The sequence below is a fragment of the Ictidomys tridecemlineatus genome, chromosome 11 (genome assembly GCF_052094955.1).
Source record: "Ictidomys tridecemlineatus isolate mIctTri1 chromosome 11, mIctTri1.hap1, whole genome shotgun sequence".
Taxonomy (NCBI): Eukaryota; Metazoa; Chordata; class Mammalia; order Rodentia; family Sciuridae; genus Ictidomys; species Ictidomys tridecemlineatus.
The window spans coordinates 95,259,640-95,286,576 of record NC_135487.1 but is presented as its reverse complement, the minus strand read 5'-3'; the positions used below and the strand labels follow the sequence as shown (position 1 = coordinate 95,286,576).

General features: G+C 38.5%; 1 long non-coding RNA gene across 2 annotated transcripts in view; it reads left to right on the top strand.

Moving 5' to 3' along the window:
- LOC144368198 (uncharacterized) overlaps positions 1–26,937 on the top strand; it is a 47,209-nt gene that overhangs the window by 12,408 nt on the left and 7,864 nt on the right. For both annotated transcript variants that reach the window (XR_013427971.1, XR_013427972.1), the window contains one exon: positions 6,235–6,478. This is a non-coding gene — a long non-coding RNA (uncharacterized LOC144368198). The remainder of the gene's footprint in view (positions 1–6,234; positions 6,479–26,937) is intronic.

The window sequence follows — 26,937 nt, the reverse complement described above, 5'->3', positions numbered from 1 at the left end:
GACAACACATGTGACAATTTGATGCTAAAAAAAATTGTGCCTGAGTCTTCTTTGTATCCTGTTGCTGTAATAAATCGTAGCCATAATACAACTATATGCTGAGTCCTATGAGTTTTCCTGAGGAATCACCAAACCTAGGAATGGTCTTGAAAACCCCCCTACATGAACTAGTGTGAAATAGTATTTTTTTGTTGTTGTTGTTAGATAAAAGTCTTGGAGATATATAGAAAATTATCTGTCTCTTACACACACATACACACACACCACACACTTGGCTTTGTATAAAACCTAAACATGAAGATACTTCATTTTTCACCAAATATTAATTGTGCATTTACAAGTTTCTAGCCATTAGAAACTGTGAGAAGTACAACAAATAAAGTGTTCACAAAAAATTACCTCAAGTTAAAATAAATAATTATACTTATTTGTCAGTAGGAGTCACTATGACTTGCTGCCCTGTTCATGGGTCAGACAATATGTAAGCATGAAATTATAAAGAAAAAGAGTTCATTTACAGCTGTACTGGTTACTGAAAATTGTATTTGCATTTAAGTTGAGCATGCTGGGAGGATGCATTTGCATTGACAAGAAAGTGAGGTGGGAGGACAGCTTGAGCAAGACACTCATAGAATTGGTTCCAGATCATCCTGATTCCACAGAGTTCATATGAAGCAAAAGCAGAAGACTAGAAAAAGCCTTTGAATGCCATTATAGTTTGCTTTCCACTGCTCATAGGATAAAATTCAAGCTAGGATTCTTGAACTGAGTTGTAGTATGATTAAAGTGATATTTGAGCTTCCTGGGAGGCTGATGATTTTGAGTTCAAGAGATAATAGATGAGATGAGGAGATAAATTAGGAGCCTATTAAAATAATGCAGGCAGGAGCTAATGAGATCCTGAACTTAAGTTTCTCATATGAGTGACTGATAAATGAAAATGCTGTGATAGATCCCTTGATGCCAGGAGAGAAATAACGAAGTCCAGAGAATTCTGTTTTGTTTAAGGAGAATATTGTATATGGTTGTAGAAGATATGAAGACTTAAGTTGATAAAATGATAACATGATACATTTGGAGGTGACAGTGAGCCCGATAAACAGTTGAAGTCACATTTATTGTGATATATGTGTTTCTTAAATTCTAGTCTATGAGAGCCATACAAACCTGCTTATTTCTCATTTAGGTCTTCCTTATACTGTTTTGGCCTTTTAGTGATTGTTAGTGAAAATTAATTTTAGAAGGATCCAGTTTATTCAGGGAATGTTTGCTCAGAGAAGAGGTTAAAAAGAAATAAGACTAAAAGGTATTTATTTGTAATGAATGATGTTGTTATTATGATTTTGGTACTGGGAATTAAACCCAGGGGTGATTAACCACTGAGCCTCATCCCCAGCCATTTTTATGTTATATTTTGAAACAGGGTCTTTTTAAGTTGCTTAGAGCCTCACTAAATGCTGTGTCTGACTTTGTACTTGGGATCCTCCTGCCATTACCCGCAATGCCCTCAGTCATTGGGATTACAGGGGAGAGCCACCATATCCAACAACAATTGTTATTAAAATGGTCAGGGTAAATGGTTAATTTTTGCATAACCATAATTATTATATCATTTGGAAAATACCTTGTACAATTATATTGGTCTATTCAGCTGAAGCCAAATTCTTGCATAATAAAATATTTTCAAATATCTCTTAGATAAAATATTATATTTTTTGAATCTTTTTAGAGTTCTTCTTTTTTAAACATTTAAATCACTTTTGAAGTTTTATTAAGACTGTCATTAATTAAATTTAATTTTGTTCTGTTTAAATAAAGGAAGAAATATTTTTTACATATTTTAGGTTGATTTTTTTCCTATTTTTTCACCTGTGTGAGTGGGTGGGTGCTAATAGGTAAAGTAATTTTTCAGATTTCACATGAGTTTTTGGCAAAAACTCATGTGAATTCAGGAAATGTTCAGGAAGCTCTTGAGCACTTCTGTTTATTACATCTTTTACTTTGTAAACAAGCAAAAAATATTTTTCTATTTTTTGTCAAAGACTGTCTTTATGTTTTTAGGATTTTATTTGTTTAACTTGTATAACAAATATTTGTCTATTATTTTAACTAAATTATTTATTCTAATTTGGTATACATGGTAGCAGAATGCAGTTTATTTCATATGACACATATAGAGTACAATTTTTCAAGTCATTGATTTTACACAAAGTATTTCACACTGTTAGTGTCTATGTACATGTATTTAGGGTAATCATGTCTAACTCATTCCACCATCATTCCTACCCACCGTGCCCCCTCGCTGTTTTCAAGGTTTTAAATCACTGAATTGTTTATTTCTTTTTACTAATTTTTCCATACTTCAAAAGTAATATAGACTCATGTGGAGAACTTAGAAAAGCAAAAAGAAAATAACAGAAATTGCCCATAAATGAGCAATACAGAAATAAACACTATTACTTATATTTTGGTGTATGACTCAGGAAACTCTATCAATCCCCACATATACATACATACATACATGTATATGCCCAACCTTTCCACAATTATCAAATTCTTTTAAAAGAGGTCATAATACATTTTTTACTTCTATATTATTAAATATTAAATGTTAAAGTGCTTTAAAATTAGCACACTATAAGGATCCATGCATTCCAATGTTTATACCAGTGCAGTGCACAATAGCAGAGTAATGGATCCAGTCTAGGTGCACATTAACAGATGAAAAGATAAAGAAAATGTAATATATATAGTGGAATTCTACTCAGCCATAAAGAGGGATAAAATCATGGCATTTGTTAAGTAAAGAAGACTCAGAAAATCAAGGGCAAATGTTTTCTCTCATATGCTGAAGCTAGAGCAAAATAAGAGGGAAACGGCAGGGGGCCCATGCAAATAGAAGGGAGACCAAAGTAGTAAAAAAGGAGGATTTAAAGGGAAGGAGGAGGGACAGTAAAGGGGAGGATGCAGAATAAATTGACAAAATTTATGATCTGAACATATATGATTGTACCATGATGAATTCCACCTTTATGTGCACCTATAAAGCACCAATTTAAAAAAACAATAAATACATAGGAGGAAGATCATTAGAGTTGAGGAAGGGAATAGAGACAGAGAAGAGGAGAGGGAAAGAGGAAGTATCTGGGACTGAAATGAAGCAAATTGCATTCTAGTCATGTATGATTGTATCAGAATGAACTCCACTATTATATATAATTATAATGTGCTAATAAAAACGAAACTGTTTTAAATAAATGCATATCATTCTATTTTATTAATTTATATGATTTATTGTACCAACATTTTTTTGTAGCAGTCAGATTCTTGTTGTTTTGAGATGCTGGGTATTGGACCTCTACCTCTGGTCCACATCCCCAGCCCTTTTTTCCTTTGTAATTAATATTTTAATAAATAAACCACCATAAGCATCCATGTAGCCCAATCTTGTGCATGATTATTTAAGATCAACACTTAGAAATGGAAATATCTAATAATGCATGCATGCTTTAAAAACTTTTGACATATACTTCCAGTTTACCCGTTTGCATTAAACTGAGTTTTGCTGATGGAAAAAACACTAATAAGTATTAAATATCAAAAATAACCAATATTAGAAAATGCTGTTTGACCATATGGCAGATAATTGTTTACACCATGGTTCCAGCAATCGCCTTCTGGGTATATAGCCAAAGGCTATTAAATAAGTATGCTGAAGAGAAGTCTGCACTCCCATGTTCATTGCAACATTATTCACAGTAGCCAAGACACTGAAACATCCTGTCTGTTACAGATGAATGAATATTTAAAATGTAGTATATCCAATGGAATAAAATCCAATCTTTAAAAAGAAATAAATCCTGTCATTTGTGACAAAGTGGATGAAACTGGAGGACATTATGATAAATGATATAAGCCAGGCATAGACAGTGCATATGCGTAACATGAAAAAGGCCAACTCATGGAAGCAGAGAATGGAATGGTGGTCTCCAGAGCATAGAGGTGAAAGGTATGGGGAATTTCTAATTTCTGTTAGAATGAACAAGTCCCAGAGATATATTGTGTATCATAATTATTAGAGTTAATGTACATTTAGAAATTACTGAGAGTGGATGAAAAATGTTCTGACAATAAAAAGCAAGTAAATTGGTGAAATTATTAATTTAATTGAACCATTTCACAATGTACACATATATCAAAACATCATTGTATACCTTGTAATAACACATTATGAAATAAATATATAATTGAGTGCACAACTTTTGTGTGTCAATTATGCATTAATATAAATAAATATATAAGAAGAACTCTTTATATCCTCACTGGAAATGGAATCATCAATTCACATTATTATAATAGCTATAATCTACTAGTAGCTAACACTTATTTGAGCATTTTCCTAATATATATATATATATTTTTTTTCAATTAAATTATATGTATATGATCATTTGTATGTATAAAAGTACAAATTGCTCATTCACTAAACACCTTCTGAATACCTATTACGCACCAGACATTGGGAAGGATGTTAGGAATCTATAGTAATGACGACATTGATACTGCAAAGGTAACAGCAGACTTTTCTCTTGAGCCTTCTATGAGATAGGCATGGAACAGGAATCCTCCACCTGATTTAGTTCCCATTTTATAACTAAAGAACAAAGAATTAGAGAAAATGTCTAATGCAAATGATCCGCTATACTCGCAAAGCGGTTAACTAACTTATGGTCTGTTAGGATCAAAAATGTGTCCAGCTATGTCACACTGACCTCATAGAGAATTCAGATCTACTTTTCCTGAAGACCAAGGGTCACAAAGGACAGTAGATGTGCAGACAGTGAGGAGACACCATGGTACATGCTGTCCTCCAGCAGGAACTTCATGGATCTCTAACAGAGAATGGTCCGACCAATAATACAAGGTCCATGGATTTTTTCATGCATATTTTCTCTGTCTCCAATGCTTCCTTTTTTAAGTCCCTTCCTCTGGAACTGTAAGGTTGACTCAGTCAGGTTGCTCTGGCCTGCAGGTCACAGGTGCAGAGGCCTCAGGACTCACTTGGTGCGTGTGGCTTGAGGATGCCCCCATGAGGGAGTAGGGCAGAAGAGCACACACCAGCTCAGCACACTTCCTAGCTGCACTGTCACCAAGCAAGACCAGACTCCCTCACGGTGAGATACTAACAGAATGACCAAGAGTCAGAGAGGGCGGAGTCTATTTGTTTGGCCAGCAGAACCCCAATGGAATCAGCCACTTGTTTCTGCTGATCTCATCTTTTCATCTCTTCCAAGACCTGATCAGTTTAGTTTTCGTTAAGTTGTGTTTATGTTAGTCTCAAGCAGTGGCTGTTGGTGACCAAAGAACCTAGTTAACAGAGGGTATCTATGTGCTGGGGCAGCCAAGTGCTCCACAGGGTCACTTTCTTTAATTGTCAGCAAAAGCAGATGCGGTAGAAAGGAAATGATGGACCCTACATGAGAAAGCTGGGGCACAGAGATGTCAGGTCAACTTCTTCATGCCACACAGCTAGGCAGTGATGGAGCTGTGACTTAAACTGGGGTCTTTCAGACCTCCGAGTTCATATCCAGAGCCTTCCTGCAGCCACCACCTCAGTGAAATGTGAGGTACACACAGTGCTGTGGGGCCAGGGAGATGAATGTAGTCAACCCAGCTTATGGGTCAAGAGGGACATTGCGGCCCAGCTGAAATCCATCAGATGCAGCCACAGAGAGGGGACAAGTGAGCCAAGCACACTAGGTGACCAAGTTAGGAAGGACATCACAGGCAGAGGGCCTGTCCAGGAGACCTGATCTCTTGCTGGTCTTCCAGAGTCCAGGAAGACAGATGGCCCAGCACTAGTTGATTCATGGCTCATCCCCCTCGGAATGAGGTTCTGCATTCACTTGGCCTCTGTAGTCCCACCCTGACTCTTGGGGTTCCAGCAAGCAGTCCCACCTCTCTGTGACCTGTCTTGGTGCTTGCTTCTGCCTGAGCATAGTTGGATCCCAGGCCTGGCGCTAGAGCCAGCTGATCTGCTCTCTGTGTTCACCTTACTCTGGTAAACGCCCCAGAGAAACGAGTGGTGTCTCCGATGTGCAGAACTTGATGGCAAGGTGCAAGGCGGCTGGGCCTGGATTCTTGGGCAAGTCATGGTCCAGAACTCGGTGGTCCAACTGCAGCCAGTTCTGCTGACCAGTGTCATCTATGAACAAAAAGTACTTTTTTTTTCAGGTTGAAGTGTGAAGCCATCAGATCCAGGAGCTCTCTTGACAGAAGTTTGGGCTGAACCAGAAGCTCCAGCCTTCTGTCATCCAGAAGGTGCACCTGGCAGTGCCTGTCCTCTGTCATCTGGTACACATCTGCAGCCTGCACATGTCCACAGCACCTGGTGGCAAGCCAGCAGCCGCTCTGTAGGCCATCTCAAGAGCGTGTACACTGTCAGGTTCCACAGGAAGGGTCTGCTGGTGAACAGCAGGTATTCCATGCCACACATGAACACCGTGGCCATCCTCTTGGCTTGGGTGCGGGGTCCCCACTGCCATATCAACACCACCTTTGCGGGCAGCTGTGTCAAGCCTGCTTCCTGGCTGGTCTAAAGCTCACACCCTGGCCAGTTCTGGGCAGCATGCCGCGGGATTGGTCACCAGCCAGCCAAGTGTCGCAGTTGGCACTAGTGGCCTGAGTTCGCTCAGACCGACCGCAGGCTGCGCTAAGCTCAGCCAGCTCCTAATATATTTTTAATTCTTTATGTTACTTTTCAAAATAATCCTATCAGGATGTACTATTATTTTCTCTTTACTATTGCTATTATTACCATTGTTGTTATTATTACTCTGATTTTATACCTGAAGAAATAGAAACACAAATAAATATTGAAAGTTAGTAAGCTAGTAAGTGCAGAGCCAGAAGTCAGGAAGGCTCCAGGGTCCATTTTTAATCACTAGACTTTAATGGTTCTTACGTTTTGGATTGTATGCTTTCTCAGCTTTATGTTTTAGAAAACAAATACATAAGTCTATGTAGTATGACTTTTCCTGAATGTTATAGGAAATTGGTTATAGGAAATTGGTTCCAATATGTGATACTACTAAATGGGTTAGTAGACCTGGACCATTTACATTTACCTCAAGATAATTGTATATAAAAGATAAGAAACATAATACTCATGCATATACTCTATTATTTAAGCTGTGGCTTTCTAGTTCTAAGTTTGCAGTATTCAGTCTCATTACTAGGTATTCATGCCTTGTAAAACTTTTGCTGACACCATTTTATGCCACTAAGTTAATATTCACTATTATATCAGTAAGCCATGCACATAAGGCAGGAGAATCTAAAATTCAAAACAAGTTTGGGTTACTTGGAGAGAACTCAAAATTTTAAAAAGGGCTGGAATGTGGCTCACTGGTAACATACACCTGAATTCAGTTCCTCATTAAAAGAGAGTAGGGGAGAAATGAAGGTTTTCAAATGCTGAGAATTGAAAACACACACACACACACACACACACACACACACACACACACACATATATATGCTTTTTAGTATATAAAATAAAACATTCACATATATTCTAGCATATATATACTATATATGCATGTATATTTTAAATTCCTAATTTTACTCAATTCTTACAAAACCCCTTTAACAGAAGTAAAAAACCATTGTTACTCTTCTTGAATTAGGAGATATGTCATAACACATTTTTAATTTTTTTAATGTTAAGAAAATTTATTATCAGATGAGGGGTTAGAAAAAAAATATTCAGAAAAGACCATGCATCCTATTACGTGAGAGATCGTTGAAGTGCTAGATAGTTTAGGAACTACCTCATAGAAAATAAGTAGATCTGGGGCTGGGGTTATGGCTCAGCAGTAGAGCCCTTACCTTGCACATGTAAGGCCCTGGGTTCGATCTTAAGCACCACATATAAATAAATAAAATAAAATAAAGTTAGAAAAAAAAGAAAAGAAGTAGATCTGACTTTACTGTCACGAGAACACAAAATGAGGACTAATAGGAGGGAGCTCCCGAGGAGTAGGTTTGTAATCAACCTAAAGGAGCACTTCTTAATGCTTTGTACTGAGTCATCATTGAATGGGTTTCTTTGAGAGGATGGTGGAGTCCTAAGCACTGACTGAATGACTGTTTTGGGAACTGTTGAAGAGAGAATCTTTGGAAGTTTATTTTAAATACTTTTTTAGTTGTAAATGGACACAATATTTTTTTATGTATTTATTTTTATGTGGTGCCAAGGATCGAATCCAGTGCCTCACAAATTTGAGGCAAGTGCTCTATCACTGAGCTACCATACCATCCTAGAATCTTTACAAGTTTGCTAAGTATTCTGTTCCCTTCTCTCTGCAGTAGATTAAATACCTGTGGAACTCAGAAGTGATCATATAAGTTTCTCTGACAAATGAGTTGTGAGCAAAAGTGATATCTGCCATTTCTGGGCAGAAGGTTTAAGAGAAATGATGCAATTTGCTGTGTCTCTTTTTTTTTTACCACAAACAGCTTTCCATGTGTGGCCAACCTTGTTACCAAATGAATATGGTATGGGGCAGAACCTCAGGTGACCTCCACTAGACATTAGATAAACAGAAAAAAACCCTTGGATGTTTTTTGAACCATCAGAATTGGGGGGTTGCATATTAACTGAAGCATAATGGACCCTATCCTGATTGATACAGATTCTTTTTGATTTAGGTGACTTCTAAAACCACCTGAAGTTTATAGATATGGTATCATCTGAAGTAGTTTTTAGTTGTTTATTTTCTGTATTTCCTTATAATTGAGTTGTAATTTTCAAAGGTTATAGAGTCAAGAAAAAATATCATGAATTGTTGGGTTGTAACTCAGTAGTAGAATGCTTGTCTTGTAAGCATGAAGCCCTGGGTTTTATCCCCAGTACACCTCCCCCACATACGCAACACACATGAATCATGGATTGTCAAAGTTACCCTTAAAAATAATGAGAAATACCCACAAAACCAAAAAGGTAAATGCATATAGCATATCTCTGTTAGTATTATACATAAATTTACAATGAAGTTGTTGGATCATGTTTTTAAGGTTTATATTGCACATAGTACATATCTTTAAATTCTAGAATTATATTTGTGTAGCAAGATGTGCATGTTTTAATAGTTACCAGGAAACTAAGGACAATGTTACTGAAAAAAATTAAAATTGGTGTCTCCCATTTCATGCTTACTGGGGGCTTGTGCTCTCTGAGTGGCGTGGTGAGGGAGACCCTGTGCTCTTTTTCCCCACTATAACTTTAAGTGTTATGTTCCCTATGTTACATGTGCCATGCCGTGATGCAATTGTACAATAATTCTTTTCTTCCTTATAGTTTGAGTATTAAGGGCTGGGGTTGTGGCTCAGTGATAGAGCTCTGGTCTAGCACATGTGAGGTCCTGGATTCGATCCTCAGCACCACATAAAATAAAATAAAGATACTCTGTCCATCTACAACTAAAAAATAAATATTTCAAAAAAACAGTTTGAGTATTAGAAGCTAGCTTAGGACATGAAGCAAACTTTTATGTGACCGGAGATTAGAGGAGACCAACAAATTTGGAAAATATGTTCTTGTGTTATAACACACTTATTTTAAAAAAATAACAAGTATCTTAAACAAAATAGAAGTTTATTACTCTCATATAAAGTCCAAACTGGCATGGTAGTTCTGCCTTGTCAAGTTGTCAGGGGCCTGGTCTCTTATTATCTTGTTTTCAGGGTATTATGCTCATCCACAAGGATTAAGTTGGCTCACTCTACATCCAAATTCTAGCCCCAATTTTTGGGAATGACGAAAGGGAATAAGGAGGTCTCTTCTGCTCAGAGTCCATTGACCAGAACATAAGCAGAATATCATATTCAATTTTCCAGAATGATAAAAAATGTAATCATTGCTGTGTTCTATATACCTAGAAAAAAATCTAATTATAATAAATGAAGGGGACAGCAGATATCTGGAGACAATTAGCTTCTGTACACCTCTTTTTTAGAGATGAGAAAACTGATCCTCAGAAAAGTATTTGTTCAAGGCTGCACATAACTGAGATATTCGAAAAACTGGCCCATAAAGAGGACATAGAGTTATGCTGGGTACATCAGAAGACAGAACTAGGACTGGTAGGGAGACATTTAAGTTAATGTTTCTATACAGTTAATATTAGAACAAATAATTTTCAACATTTAGAAGAGTACAATAATGAATAGGCTACCTCAGTGTTACTACCAATTGAATGGCCTTGTGCATTTGTCAGGGACATCATTCTTACTTAGGCACCATACCTGAAATCCCAGCACATTGGCTGAGAAAGAAGGATTGCAAGTTCGAGGCCAGCCTCAGCAACTCAGACTCTCAGTAACTTAGCAAGAACCTATCTTAAAATTGAGAGATACAGAGAGAGAGAGAACATTCTTCATTAGGAAGATGGCACTTAGGTGACTCCTAAGGTCTGTTCTAAGTCCAAGAGTCTGTTTTTGAGCTTTCAGTTTTGTCTCCTAATACCAGTGTTCCTAAACCTTTCTTTTTTCATCCAGGACGAGTCAGCTTATATTAGCAAAATATGTATGTGTTTGTTTCCTTGGTAACCTATCTTTTCCCTACCTCTCCTTCAAGCTTCTTTTAGTTGATTCACATTCCAACCTTTCTTCAAGAGCTAGATATAATTTAATGTCTCATCAGTTTGATTGCCATACCTGTCCCAAACTACAGCCTACCCACTTATTTGTCTCCAATCCTTGGTGTACATACTAAATATGTTGATAATATGTTGGTTATTTGTTTAATGAATGAAGAGCCTCCCTCACCATCTTACTTTGACTTCTCACTCAGTTGTTATAATTCTTGTTCCTATTAGTCCCTTCACACTAAATTTGTTCTTCAAATTAACTTTATGGATAATTACCATACCATGTAAAAATTGCAGGAATACAAATAATAAGAAGGAGAAGGAAGAGGACGAGAAAAAGAAGGAGGAGGAGGAGGAGGAGGAGGAGGAGGAGGATGAGGAGGAAGAGGAGGAGGAGGAGGAATGTAAGAAGTATTTAAGTGCTTTTTTTTCCTTTTTTCATTGAGGGAAGTTAGGAGACATGGAAGAGATTTCTTTAGCAAAGCTTTTTTTAGTTTGTTTGTTTTTTAAGTCTAACTGGAGGAAGAAATTGAGTGGCAGAAGGAACAGCATACACAGCAGTCTGAGCAACATGGTGTGTTGAGGGCACAGTGAGGATACTGGTATTTTATGCTGCCACAGAAAGATAGTGAGAGGAAGTGGTTATTTCAAGGAGTCTAGACTTGTGTGCATTCTGTATTTAGGGAGCCAAAACCAGATGTGTGACTTAAACAAAGTGGTAGGTTGGCTTTAGGCTGAAATTGAGAGGAATTCTCATTTGACAGACCACCTTAACTTTCTCAGCAATTAAGAAATGTAGACTAAGGTATGATAAAATATCAGAAAATTTTCTGCAAGGGATGGAATAGGAAGTAGAACAAAAGAAATTCTAAAAGGCCCCACTGAAATTTTAAAATATGAATTTCACTAACAGTAGCATGCACATTTATACAGTTTCCTTCAGCAATGCTCATAGGTTAGGTGTAGGAGAAAATGGATGGTAGATTTGATTCATGTTTAGAAGTTGATAGCTAGTTTGAAGGATCAATAGGCAAGGGATTAAGAGTGTTGAAAGAAATTTAAGGAATCAATTATGGGATCCAAATTGCATAAGGAATGAAACCAGGCCAGGAAGATAGATCTGGAAAGTATAGAATGTTTGGAAGATGAAGGCCTCAGTGATGTCAAAGAAGGTGTGTATTTAAGCAGTAAAGCTGTGATGCCTGATTAAGCTGGAGGAGAGAGAGGGATTCAAGAGTGGGTTCTTAAAGCCTGAGATTCCTTCAGTAAAGCAGTGTAGAGTGGGCAAGGTCAAGTGCATGGGTGTTGCTGAAATGGTATGAAGGTTTGCGTAGGGCAAAGAATGCTGAGCCTAGTATGTTCGGTTATTTGTCTAGTATTAGGGTAGCTAATATGCTTGCAGGTGTTGGGGTGAAGAGAGAGAGACTGCAAAACAAATATTTCAACTGTAGTATCAACTAGGAGAAGAGCAAGGCATAACCAAACATGTTGTACCTTAAGATATTGAGTCTTAAGGTTGAAAGTAGAAGGGTGACAACCTGCAAGTGACAAGGTGCTGCAAAGTTCTGGTGCTGCCTCTGGACCCTGTGAGAGATGGAGGTGGAGAATTAACCTCCTACCAGCAGGGGCATAATTCCAGTGGTATTCTCTTGAGGTAGCCAGTTTTCAGTTAGGAAGTAAGTGGAGGGTTAATGAAAAGACTGAGAACGTGAGGGTTTGTTGAATCCTGGAACAAAGGTTTCAGTTGGTGTGACAGAATGAGAGGAAAGAAATTTACAATACGAGAATGAATCAGAGTGAGGTTATGTGTAGGAGAAAATGGATTGTAGGATTGATTCAGGTTTAGAAGTTGATAGCTAGATAGAAGGGTCAAAAGACAAGGGATTAAGAGTGTGGAAAGAAATTTAAGCAATTAATTATAGGATCCAAATTGCATAAGGATGAAAACCAGGCAAGGAAAGTTTTTTAAAAATCCAAAGTGAAGAGTGAGAAAAGACAGAGGACATTGGGGACTGAAAAAGAATAGGTGACCAGGACTTCCATTTTCATCTTCTCCTGTCGATTGTGAGGATGAAAGGTATAGGTAGAACAGAGGACTGAGTATGTCCAATATGGACATGAAATAGTTTATATCAAAGGCCCCAGAGATACAAGGCATCTCTCTCACCCCTCTACCTATGGACTTAATCCTCATTACCAACTTCCTATTAGGCTCTCATTTCAGAAATAATAATGTTCCTTCCATTTCCTGCCATTCCTATATCTTTCACCCAAACCACATCTTATTTCCTTCTCCCTGTTTTTCTATGCAATTCTGACCCAAATTTCATGAAAACATAATCTATATTTCCTATTTCTCAAGCATTCTTTTTCTCCCTTTTAGCCCTTACTCAGTCTTGTTGTACCATTTGACTCAAAAATTGTTTTTGCTAATATCATCAGTCATCTCCAGTTGACATAACTAATCAATATTTTCTCATTTGTACCTTTGTGCTCTTCTCAGAACTCTATTATTACCTATTTCTTGAAACTTGAATATTTTGGTTTCATGAACCATATTCTCTACTTTGGCCTCCCACTTCTTTATTTTCTTTACTAAATTCTCTGAGGGTGTTACTTCTCCCCATGTCTAAAAAAATTATAATAATTTTATTTTAAAAACAAGTACATAGTTTCTATATACCTACTGTGCTTCCACTCAAAGAGCCTTCCCCACCATGGTCATCCTGCGTTTGTTACAGTGGTATACTTGTTACATTCAGCAATCCACACAGACACTTCATTGTCCCCTAAAATTCATCATTTCAAATAAAGATCGATCTTGGTGTCAGGTATTCTATGAGTCTTGACAAATGTATAATGACATGTATCCACCATTCTAGTATAATACTAAATAATTTCTCTGCCCTATAAATTCTCTGTAGGTTTCCTATTTTCCCTGTCTCCTGAACCACTAATCTTTTTACTTTCTCCAAATTTTTTAATTTTTTTTAGAATCAAATCTTTTAGTTAGAATCAAACAGTATGGAGTCGTTTCAGACTGTTCTTTCACTTAGTAATATGCATCTAAGCTTCCTCTAAGTCTTTTCATGGCTTCCTAACGTTTTTTTTTTCAGTGCTTAATAATTTTCTGTTATCTAGATTTCAATTTATTTGTTTTCATTAGAACATCTTGATTGCTTCCAAGTTAGAGAAGTTATTAATAAAGATGCTATAAACATGCATAGTTAGGGTTTTATGTGGATATGTTTTCAATTCACTGGATTAAATACCAGAGAACATGACTACTGGACCACATGGGAAAGTATTGTCCACACTTTTCATAGGCGAATGGTCCACAGGAGGCCAGTCATTAGTATTCTGCTTTGTAAACATGTAACTAAAGGTCACAAAAGATAAATGACTTACCCAAGGATTACACAGTAATAAGTGATAGAGCAGGTCTAAACTTTGGGATTTCTCCCTACTAATCCAAGGCTTTTTACTATCTTAAGTGGCTTCCTCATTACGTAAAAGAGAAAAAGTTTAGATTTCTTACCCAGGGCTCTAAATCTAAAATTATCACACAGCTCAAAAAAGACTGCAGTAACATCAAAGCTAGAACTGGGTGGAGAAAAAGTACAAGCTATAAATGTGTAATATTTTAAGACTTTCAAGAGTGATGAGGATATTAAAGTTTCTAAAAATTCAAGAGTTTTATTTATATGTAAAACATGTTGATAGTGAAATAACAACTTATGGAATGGAAGAAAATATTTACAAATCACATATTTCATAAGGGTTTAATATCCAGAGTTGAGCTGGGTTGTGACCTAATGGCAGGGCACTTGCCTAGCAAGTGTGAGGTACTGGGTTTGATTTTCAGCACCACATATAAAAATAAATAAAATAAAGTTATTATGTCCAACTACAACTAAAAATATTTTTTTAAATACCCAAAGTAATGGGCTTGGGTTTTGGCTCAGTGGTAGAGTGCTTGCCTAGCACATGCAAGACCCTGCACCACATATAAATAAATAAGTAAAATAAAGGTATGTTTCCACTAGAACTAAAAATTAAGTATTTTTTTTAAATCCAAAGTAAATACAGATCTCCTTCAACTCAACAACAATATAATTTGATTAAAATAGGGGCAAAGGACTTCTCTAAAGAAGTTGCACAAATGACCAATAAGCACAAGATGCACAGCATCACTTCTCATTAGGGAAATGAAAATCAAAACTACAAGTAGGAACTACCTCACACCCATTAGGTTTGGCTACTATTCAAAAATAGTAATAATGACAAGGGTTGACAAGGAAATGGAAAAATAGGAAACTTCTTGTGTTGTTGGTGGGGTAATGTAAAATAGTATAGCCACTGTGGAAAACAGTATGGCAGTTGCTGAAAAACCTTAATAAAAAATTCCACTTTGGGGTATAAGTACCCAAAAGAATTGATAACAAAAACCTAACAGGTATTTTGACACCCATGCTCATAGCATTATTTGCAATAGACAAAAGGTGTAGGCATTTTAAGTGTCCATTAAAGGTTAAATGAGTAAACAAAATTTGGCATGCACACACAGAGTAGAATAGTATTCATCCTGAAAAAGGAAGGGAATCCTGATACAATATTTTTGAAATTTAAGTATATGATGCTATGTGAACTAAGGACAAATACTATATAACTCTACTTAACGTTAGTTAATCTGACCCAGAGTAGTAAGCTTCATGGAGGCACAAAGTTAGATTGGTGGTTGTCAGGGATTAAATAGTGGAATGGGGAGATGTTTAATGGAAATGGAGTTTTGGTTTATAAAGTTAAAGAGTTCTGAAGATTGGGCACACGACAGCATGACTGTAATTAACTCACTGAACTGAACTGTACACTTAAAAATGGTTTTGGTTGTGAGTGTTATGTGTATTCTACCATTATTTTAAAAAATGAGTAAATATTTTGACCAAGTCTTAGATTTTTATAAGGCTAAGCTAATTATTAATGTGTTATTATTTTCAAGTAAAGTACATGAGTGTTAAAAAGATTTTTTTCAATACTCAATTTTTGATGAGTCCAATCAGTCACTCTACTAACTAATATTATTTAATAAACTATAGACATATAGGTTTAGACTTCTACAGTGATTAACTTTTAATAGAAACCTTTGGAAAGTTTCTCCATCATAGTATAATGTTTAACTCTGAGGCATTTCCAAGTTGTTTTTCAAGAGGCTGCATTAGGAAATATTTTCTTGACAGAAACATGAGTGCAAGCAAATGTGCTTCAGGTTGACTCTGTCCTGGGGATGCTGGCTTCTACAAAATTTAGATTTCAATCCAATGTCATGGTAGAAGATGTGAAGTTTAATGCCAGGACTGTGAGGGTATAGAAGGGGAACATGGAAGGTGCCTACAGGACCCTCAGCAGAATCCTCACCATGGATGGGCACCTAAGACATGAAGCTATATAATGGTGCTGTGATGTGCCTGGCCTCTTTTGATGGCAGAGAAACTGTAAAAGTGCTGGTGGATCCACAATGTAGAAATGGCTCCAAAAGTCAATTTCTTATTTATCACTCCCCAGTATGGGGACTGTAATCCAGGAACATTCTACTACTGAGCTCTATCCCCAGCCCTTCTTAAAAACTTTATTTTGAGACAGGGTCTTGCTATGCTAAGCTGTCTAGATTGCCAGGCAAACTTGCAATTCTCATGTCTCAGCTTCCTGAGTAGTTGGGATTATAGTAAGGTTCATTTCTGTTTTGTTTGTTTGTTTGTTTTATTATTAATTGTTCAAAACATTACAAAGCTCTTGACATATCCTATTTTATACATTTGATTAAAGTGGGTTATGAACTCCCATTTTTACCCCGTATACAGATTACAGAATCACATTGGTTACACATCCACGTTTTTACCTACTGCCAATTAATGTCATATTCTGCTTCCTTTCCTATCCTCTATTATCCCCCTCCCCTCCCCTCCCCTCCCTTCTTCTCTCTCTACCCCATCTACTATAATTCATTTCTCTCTCTTGTTTTTTTCCCTTTCTCCTCACTTCCTCTTATATGAAATTTTGTATAACAATGAGGGTCTCCTTCCATTTCCGTGCAATTTCTCTTCTCTCTCCCTTTCCCTCCTACCTCTTGTCTCTGTTTAATGGTAACCTTCTTCTCAAGCTCTTTTTCCCTGCTCTGTTCTGAGTTGCCCTTTTTATATCAAAGAAGACAATTGTCATTTGTTTTTTAGGTATTGGCTAGCTTCACTTAGCATAATCTGCTCTAAAGACATCAATTTCCTTGCAAATGCCATGCTTTTGTCATTTTTTAGTGCTGAGTAATATTGCATTGTGTATAAATGCCACTTTTTTTTTTCAATTTGTCTATCAAAGGGCATTTAGGTTGGTTCCACAGTCTAGCTATTGTGAATTGTGCTATGAACATCGATGTAGCTGTATCCCTATAGTATGCACTTTTAAGGTCTTTGGGGAATAATCCGAGAAGGGAAATATCTGGGTCAAATGGTGGTTTCATTCCCAGCATTGCAAAGAATCTCCATACTGTTTTCCAAATTGGCTAAACCAATTTCCAGTTCCACCACCAATGTACAAGTGTACCCTTTTCTCCACATCCTCACCAGCACTTGTTGTTGTTTGACTTCATAATGGCTGCCATTCTTACTGGAGTGAGATGGTATCTTAGGGTGGTTTTAATTTGCATTTCTCTCACTGCTAGAGATGGTGAGCATTTCTTCGTGTACTTTTTGATTGATTGTATGTCCTCCTCTGAGAAGTGTCTTTTCAGGTCCTTGACCTATCTGTTGATTGGGTTATTTATTTCCTTATTGGTTAATTTTTTGAGTTCTTGGCATACTCTGGATATTAGGGCTCCATATGAAGTGTGAGGAGTAAAAATTTGTTCCCAGGATGTAGGCTCCCTTTTTACCTCTCTTATTCTTTCTCTTTTTGAGAAAAAACTTTTTTAGTTTGAGTAAGTCTATTTGTTGATTCTTGTTTTAAATCTTGTTCTGTAGGTGTCCTATTAAGGAATTTGGAGCCGGACCTCACAATATGTAGATTAAAGCCAACTTTTTCTTCTATCAGACAAAGAGTCTCTGTTTTGTTATCAAGCTCCTTGATCCATTTTGAGTTAACTTTTGTGCATGGCAAGAGAAAGAAATTCAGATTTATTTTGTTGCATATGGATTTCCAGTTTTCCCAGCACCATTTATTGAAGATGTTATCCTTTCTCCATTGCATGCTTTTAGCCCCTTTATCAAATATAAGATAGTTGTAATTTTGTGGATTGGTCTCTGTGTCCTCTATTCTGTAGCATTGATCCACCCACCTGTTTTGGTACCAGTACCATGCTGTTTTTGTTACTATTGCTCTGTAGTTGAGTTTGAGGTCTGATATCGCTCTATCGCCTTTTTCACTCTTCCTGCTTAGAATTGCTGTTTCTATTCTGGGTCTTGTATTTTTCCAGATAAATTTCATGATTGCTTTATCTATTTCTAAAAAAAAATTTCATTGGGATTTTGACTGACATTGCATTAAACCTATAAAAACTTTTGGTAATATCTTCTGTATTTCTGTAGTGTCTGTTGTGATATTGTCTTTTTCATCCTATATATTAGTAATTTGAGTTCTCTTTCTTCTTCTCTTCATTAGCATGGCTAAGGGTCTGTCAATATTATTTATTTTTTCAAAGATCCAACTTTTGGTTTTGCAATATTTTAAATAGTTTTTTTGGTTTAAATTTCATTGATTTCCACTCGGATTTTAATTATTATTATTATTATTATTTTTTTTGCCTTCTGGTACATTTGCTGTTGTTTTGCTCTTTCTTTTCTAGGGTTTTGAGATGTAGTGTGAGCTCATTTATTTATTTTTTTTCTTCTTTTAAGGAATGAAACCCAGGCAATGAATATCCCTCTTAAAACTGCTTTCATTGTGTCCCATCGATTCTGGTATGTTGTGTCTGTATTTTCATTTATCTCTAAGAATTTTTTGATTTCCTACTTTATGTCTTCTGTAACCCATTGATCATTCAGTAACATATTGTTCATTTTCCAAGTGATGTAGGATTTTTCCTTTTTTTTAAATCATTGATTTCCAGTTCCATTCCATTATGATCAGATAAGATGCATGGTATTATCTTCACACCGTTATATTTACTAAAGGTTGCCCTATGGCATAATATATGGTCTATCTTTGAGTAGGATCTATGTGCTGCTGAGAAGAACGTGTATCCACTTGATGATGGTTGATATATTCTATATATGACGATTGAGTCTAGGTTATTGATTGTGTTATTAAGTTCTATAGTTTCTTTATTCAACTTTTGTTTGGAGATTCTGTCCAATGGTGAGAGAGGTGTGTTGAAGTCACCCATAATTATTATGTTGTGGTCTATTTGATTCTTGAACTTGAGGAGAGTTTGTTTTATGAACTTTGCAGCACCATTATTTGGTGCATAAATATTGATAATTGTTATGTCTTGTTGGTGAATGATTCCTTTTAACAGTATATAATGTCCTTCCTTATCCCTTTTAATTAACTTAGTCTTGAAGTCAATTTTATTTGATAAGAAGATGGCCACACCTGCTTGCTTCTGAGGACCGTGTGCGTGGTATAATTTTTCTCAAACCTTCACCTTCGGTCTGTGTATGTCTTTTCCAATCATATGTGTCTCCTGAAGGCAGCATATTGTTGGATCTGTTTTTTTTTAATCCAGGTTACAAGCCTATGTCGCTTTGTTGGTGAGTTTAAGCCATTAACGTTTAGGGTTAGTATTGATATATGGTTTGTACTTCCAGTCATGTTTGATTATTTATCTTTTTTAAAAATTTGGTTTGTTTCTCCATGATTAGCTTTTTTTTCCCTCACTCTTGTTTTACTGAGGTACTTCTCACTGTTGGTTTTGGTTGTTGTTTTTTATTTCTTCCTCATGTAGTGTTTTGCTCAAGATGCTTTGCAATGCTGGTTTTCTGGCTGTGAATTCTTTTAACTTTTGTTTAACATGAAAGGCTTTTATTTTGTTGTCGTACCTGAAGCTTAATTTTGCTGGATATAAAATTCTTGGTTGGCATCCATTGTCTTTCAGTGTTTGAAATACATTGTTCCAGCATCTTCATGCTTTCAGCGGTGCGTGGTGTGATGAAAAATCAGCCTTTAACCTTATTGGTATACTCTTGAATGTAAACTGCCTTTTTTCTCTTGTAGCTTTTAATATTTTTTCTTTGTTCTATATATTGGATATCTTCATAACAATGTGTTTTGGTGTTGGTCTACTGTGATTTTGTATGCTCGGTGTCCTGTATGCATCTAGAATTTGTACATCCATTTCCTTTTTTATATCTGGAAAGTTTTCTAAAATTATTTCATTCAACAGATTGCTCTTTCCCATTTGCTCCACTCTGCTACTGATACTCTTGTTTGAGTTTTTAATTTGGTTCATAGTTTTCTTTATTTGTGGAATTATTGTTTGATTTTTTAAATAATCTCTATCTCCTAAAAAGTTGTTTATTGGCTTCATTAATCTGTTTATGTAATTCATTTTAAATGTGTTCTTTCATTATTTGAATTTTGTGTCTCATGTCCTCTATAAGATTCCATTCCATCTGTATAAGGTATTTCTTGAGTTCTTTATTTGACCATTTTTCTGATGCCTCTAGGTTCTCCTGTAGATTTAGGCTGTCCTGCAGTGTTTGTACTCCTTTTCTTCATTGGTTTTTAATGCTGCTCATGTTACTTCCAGTTCAGTTTGACTGCTGAGTTACTGTTTACTCCTACAAATTTATTTTGGTTTTGTGTATCTCCAGAGTCTCTCTTTTGTGATGGGAGACTATGACTAGAGATAATAAATTTTATTGCACTTTAAAGCAGATTCATTTGTTTTGTAAAATGCATATGGATTCTGATGGCATATAGCGATCTGCGGTTTGGTCTTTGGACTTATGTTTAGGTCGAGTGATATGATGGTATAGAGGTTGGTATATCTTGTCAACCTTGGAAGATTGCTCTACTGACGAGGGATATTAACAGGAGAAAAGTCTGGAGTATTTGGGGGTAGCTGGGGAATTGATAGTACTATATAACACCTCAGAACATTTACCTATACACATTTAGTAAATTACGTGTTATAAGCAGCATCATAATGCTTGGGAGGAAAGGTATTAGAAGAGGAGGGAAGAAGTTGCTAAAGAGAATGAGAGTAAACAAGTACAATTCAAAAAAAGAGGAATAAGGAAATTGAAAAGAAATGAAAAGTCAAAAAAATAAAAATAAAAATATAAAAATAAAAAAATTATAAAATGCAGTGTTACAGTTCGATTAACTTCTCTTCCAATAGGTGGAGCTGTGCCCACCGGGCCATGCTTCTCCTCTCAATACACAGGAACCAATTCCTGTGAGTTGGCTCCTCCTCCCCCATTGGTCAGCTCTCCAATTCTGGGCACCCAGAGCCTTTCCTGAACACCAGTCAAGTTTCCGTTTTCCTCCAGCTAGGCCCCTCCCACTGATGACCTTCACCACAAAACTGGCTACATGCCTGGTCTGCCGCTCCCAGGACCCCTATTTTCTTGAATGACTGGGCACATTCTCTCTGTTTGCCATTCCCCGAGACCCTAAGGTTTTGGAGCGCGGGGGCTGGGAACTGTTAGATTATTCTGCCTGCCCTCTGGTAGCCATGCCCATGGGAGCTGGCACCAGAGACCTTGATTTTCAGTGCTGGTGGAAGCGGTAGCCAGGGATCATGCTCCACTCCTAACTCACTCGGTCTGACAATCATGCTCACGAGAGAGCTGGGTGGGGGGCCCTTGAGATTTCCCTGCTGTGTGGAGAGGAGGGGCCCGAGGGTAACACACCGGTAGACTCCAGTTTCAATGAAGCTGTCCCCTCCACTGATTTTTAGTGACGTCAGGTCTCTGCCATGGTGGTGTCCATTGCGAAGGGCGGCCGACCATTCCCTTTGCCAGGTGTTCAATGGGAAGGGTGGGTACCGTCCGGCTCTGCTAGGTCCTGTCTCAATCCTGGGCCTGCTGCCTATGAAAGCTTTGTTGGTATCACCTCAAAAGGTCCACAGAGAAACTGAAGAGTTGTTTCTCTATTTTATGGAAGCATCTGTATCACTGAGTCACGATGGCTTGGCAGGGAGATGAAGACAATCAACTAGAAACTGCATACAGAGAGACTGAATTCAACCTCTCCGGGCTCGGTGTGGGTTCTGAGGGGTGCAAACTGCTCACCCCAGGTCCACATTGGCCCAGCATTGCCTAGTGATCCTGAGCAAACAGCATTCAGTTGGTTTAAGACTCCCTTTTTCCACACAGCTGAAAAGGTCACATATTGATCTCTCAGTGCCCTCCGCCATGTGCCTAGTTCTCTTAGTTGAATCAGTCAGCAATACTCGATGTATTGCCATTGAGGAGGGCTTAATTTCAGAGTGTCTCATCCAGAATAATGGGAACAGCCAGAAACATCCACTGCCAAGTATCTGAACAAAGAGAGAAGGCGGAATTGCAATCTTCACAGTGAACTCTACAAATGTTGAGGCTTTTGCTGCAGCAGCCTCTATAGACATGGTCCCAGGGAAGACAGGTCAGAACTCAGACAGAATGTGGGTGGAGGCATTGGAGCAAGACCTGGAAGGCTGAAGCCAGTTTCTTTACTCACCAGTTTGGTGGCTCTGCCCAGCTCACTTATTCCCTCCAGCTTTTGTGGTCTTATAGGACAAATGGACACTGGTCACTACCTAGCTCCAGGATGCACTGAGTATTCACTTACTTTAAAAATACCCCTCACCCAGTATCTTGGGGACAATTGGTTTCTTCCTTTTTTCTTGTTTTCTCCAAGGCTTTCTCAGTCTTTCTACAGCTTTACCTTGAATGTTCTCTTAAAGCAACTTAAGACTCTTTTCTATCATTCAGAACCTGCAATTTTTTCAACAGGAACCTTGAGGTTTACTTTGTGTGCTTGGAGAGACTAATAAAATGCTTGGCAGGTAGTTGAATGCTACATGAGCTAATGGCTTATACGTCCTTCAAGGGGGTGGAAATAATTCCCAAAAATATTCATAGTGTTTTAAATAAGAATCATCAACAATTAGGCCTATAGAAATTATATCTGGCCCTCTGATTGTACAATATGATTATAAATTCTTGTACTTCATATAGGAATACAACTCAGCATTATTGAAAGTAGATTTTTCTTATGCATCTACAATTTCCTCCTTTTTTTCATTTTTTGGCAATAAAATTGAGGTAATGAGAATGCTTTTGTTAAAAACGACCAGTTGGAACTATTGCACAGTAAAATTTTTTCAGACTCACTATATAAATGAAAGGTATTTTGCTTTAACATTTAATGAGGTTTTATGTATTTTTTTTATTTTTTTGAAAATACAACAGTCTCTTTAGGCAAACAATTAAGAAACAAATTTTTTCTTTAAGAAGCATGTCTGAGACTCACTACTGCACTGTGTTGCCTGATGCTATAGTGACATGTCATTCAGAAATTGCAGAGTGGTGTCTGAGGGATGTTCAGCCATCAGCACATGCAGTCACTCATTTTTTTCTTGGAGAAATGGAGCCCCAGAAAGGGGAGCCACTGAACCTCAGTTTTCCAGCAATTAGGCAGAGCACAGAGAGGATGGTCCCCAGCAACAGGTTCACAGTTTCGCTTATACCTCCTGAGTGTCCATGGCATCTCATGAATATGTACCCTGCTATCAGCCGGTCACTTCACATCAGAGAGGAAAGCATTATCTGCAGCCTGATGCTGGGTCTTTTGCACAGAGCACAGCCTGGGCCTCTCTGGTCACCAGAGATCCCTAAGGGCCACTGTGCCTCATCACTCTTGAGTGCCATCCTGCTCTATGGTGGCAGCACACTCAGCTGTGTGAGAGCATCTAGCTCACTGGCTGTACTTTTGAATCTTCTCTGATCACTGGTGTGCACCCCAGCCAGCCCCATGGAGCACAAGGCCTTGACTGCTTGCTCTGGCCCCTACTTACAGTGCCCAGTACACAGTTCTGGTTCCTAGATGCCAAGACAAAAGGCTATTTAATATGAGAGGACATTTTCTCCAAAGTCAATTATGGCTCAATTTAAGGTGTAAAGAGTTGATTTATGAGCAATATGATTATCTACACATTCAGGAGTACATTCAACCTCTGCAGAGTTAGACATTGGGACTGCAAAAGAAACTAGGAAGGGCCGGTTCTCCTCATCTCTCCAGGACTTTTCATCCCTAAGTTTGTATAGCAATATACACCAAATGCCACCAAGGCCAGTCATCCCTTTTTCTTGAAAAGGCAAACAATTGGATCAACTTCATTGAATAACTACATTTCTTTTGCATGTTCATGGCAAGATAGTCTTTCCACCCCTCAAAATACTAGGTGTATTTTGAGCTCTGTATTTAGAATGAGATGGAAGAAGCTTAATATCTGCCAAGAAAGATCTACTGTGTCTCTCCTTTCTATTATACTTTAGGGGGATGCCTGATGACCAATGTTGCTTCCCACCTGCACTGAGCACATGAGCTCCTGTGACTGAAAGCCCAACATGGTGAGCCTCCCTTCGTCCTTCTTCCCTCTGAAAAATGCTGCACTGGCTTTGACTACATTTAGAAGGAGATTGGATTTTCCCTGCTCTCTTTGAGTAGTAAAAGTCTATCTTTGGTCTGATGTTAATTCAACAGCAAGGAAACCCTTTTTAACATAGAGGCTGGGATGCTTTTTCCTGGAAACACCTGCAGATGGGGTCGTGTGTGGCAACTGTGATTCAGAAGGGCCTGGGAAGGAGCTAACACAGACACATGTTGGAGTGACTCAGGGAAGGGCAACTCCCTTCCAGTTTAGAGGGCAGCAAAATTAACATAAAAATTTCACTGATTTTCAAAGCCCAGTCAACATTGAATTTGGAGAGAGAAGTCGTTAAAGTCTGACCTAACTTGGACATATGATTATATTCCCAATAAATATTGGGAACTTCTTATGTTACCAAATACATCTGTAAAATATATAAAACAAATTATCTCCCAGCAAAGCTCCAAGACTGGGGGGTAGAGCTGTGTGAGCGTGCTTGAGTCTCCACTTTATAAGTCTTCCCTGACTGATGAATGGCTTCCCGAGGCCCTGGTCAGGACAGCTGGAAGGTCTCTCCAGTCACCCTTGCAGGGCCCATGCAGTGTCCTGACAAGAGTCTTCTCCCTTCCTGGCTTCTGTGGTTGGTCCCAGCTCAGTGAGAAGTGCCCACACCCTCAGGTGTGGCAGAAAGAGTGACCCCAGAGTACAGGGAGGGGCATCTACATAGAAAACCATGTTGTTCACCTCAAAACTTGCTAGCAAGCCCCTTTGGTTTTCTTTCATCTTTTTAGTGCAACACAAATCTATCTCTGTCTTCTTACCAGGTGCCTCTCTTAGCACCTACAATGCCCTTCTCGCTCCCTCACAGTCCCAGGTCCTGGTCCCTGAGTTATTTTTGTCCTGCCACATGGAGACCTTTGCTTCAGCCCCATCTTGATTGGCAGGAAGCTTTCTGATCACATGACCCAGCAGAATTCACCTCTGGCTTCACTTGTTGTCTGTCCTCAGCCCTGCAGGTGCTGGGCCTTGGTCCTGCGAGGGTCTGTTCGCAGCCAGGGCCTCTCCCAGGCAGAATTGCTTCTGTGGGTTGGAAGTCATCCAATCAATGGGCCTCCATCCTCACAGGCAGCTTGTTTTCTAAACGTTCCTTTCATGCTTGCCTTGGATGCCTGCATTTGTTGGGACTTTCCTTTTTTTTTTAGTTCTCTCAATTCCTTTCCTCCACCAGTTAGACCACACAGAGGTCCCCTGCACACATCTTTCCAAACCTGGGTTTATCAGAGTCTGGATACCTTCTCTTCCCTGTGCCTGCCAGGCCTCTTGAGCTACTGGTCCTTTAAAGCTTCACCTAATTCCAGTTTCCTTTCCTCCACATCTTCTTTTCTGGGTTCCCTATTTCAAATATGAGACATGCTTCTGGCTACGAATGCTAGGAACAGTAGGCACCCATGTCCTCTGTCTTTCTCTTCCATAGTCCCCCACACTACTCTGATGCTCTACCACTTCTGCTCCTTCCTGGCACAGCCCTGGGGACCCCATAAAGAAATTCGCTTTTAATAATCCCCTGCCTCAAGCCTCTCCCAATGGACTGTGCCTCATTAACATCTGGGAACTTCATTTTCTTCAGTTTCTTAAAATACAAATATGACTATGTCATATATAGAATCAAGGTTGGCTGATTGTTTATTTCCAAATAAATTGAAATCATGTTGCTCCATCCAGCATCCAAACCCAGAGAGCCACTTTGCCACTGAGCCTCCATTGCTGCCTCTTGGATGTAGATCCAGTTGCCTCAAGTCCCAGGGAGGTGGGGCTGCTGAGAGCCCTGCATCAGCCCAGCTCTGCCTCCTCCAGGTTTCTCCCAGGTGGGGCTTCCATTCAGTGGGTGCAGAGCATGGACGCTTGCTTTAGGGCCTCACATGCGGGGACATAGTGATGGCCTCATGGCCTGAAAGGCAGAAGGTTTGGTTTTAGATGAGGAATTTTTCTCATGGCAAATTTAATCTGTTTGTTTGAGATTGAAAAAAAACATTTACATGAAAGGAGGACTAAGTAGACCTGGAAGTCACAGATGGACCAGGTCTGATATAGAGCTGCCACATGGAGAAGAGAGATGGTGCCTGCTGCTTCAGTTCTCCCAGCCACTCCCACTGCCCTGCGCCCCAGGTGTCCTTGTTCAGGGTCAGCCATTGCATCTTAACCAACCTCCTGCTTACTTTCCACCTTCTCAGACTGGTCTGTGTAGTAGCTGAATCCTCTCCCCACCTTCTCTGTGCTCTCCACCTGCCTTCCCTCTGCCTTCTTCTGATTCCTTCTGAGCCCTGGTCCCCATGTCCTCTTTGTACTCTCTATTAGCCATGGCCACATCTCCTAAGCCTCTTAGCATTCTGGTGATGGCAAGTCACTATGTATACTCATGCTGCTTCTGCAAGGGCCAGACTCAAGTCACAGGGATATCCTGGCACAACTACAGAAATGCCAGATAGCTTGCCCACCTGGAGAACTCTGCCTCCTGTACTCAGAATACAGATGAACACAACCACACCCACCTGTCCCCAGCATACACCTGTCAGCACAACTTCTAACCTGAGTGCATTTCTATGGACTGCTTCAGTAGTCTGTCTGTAAGAGCCCCTGTGCATAGAATGCTTGGTGGCTTCAGTGCTGGCCCCCTGGGCCCCCCAGATCTTGCTAAACTGAAAGGGCACTGCCTGCCCT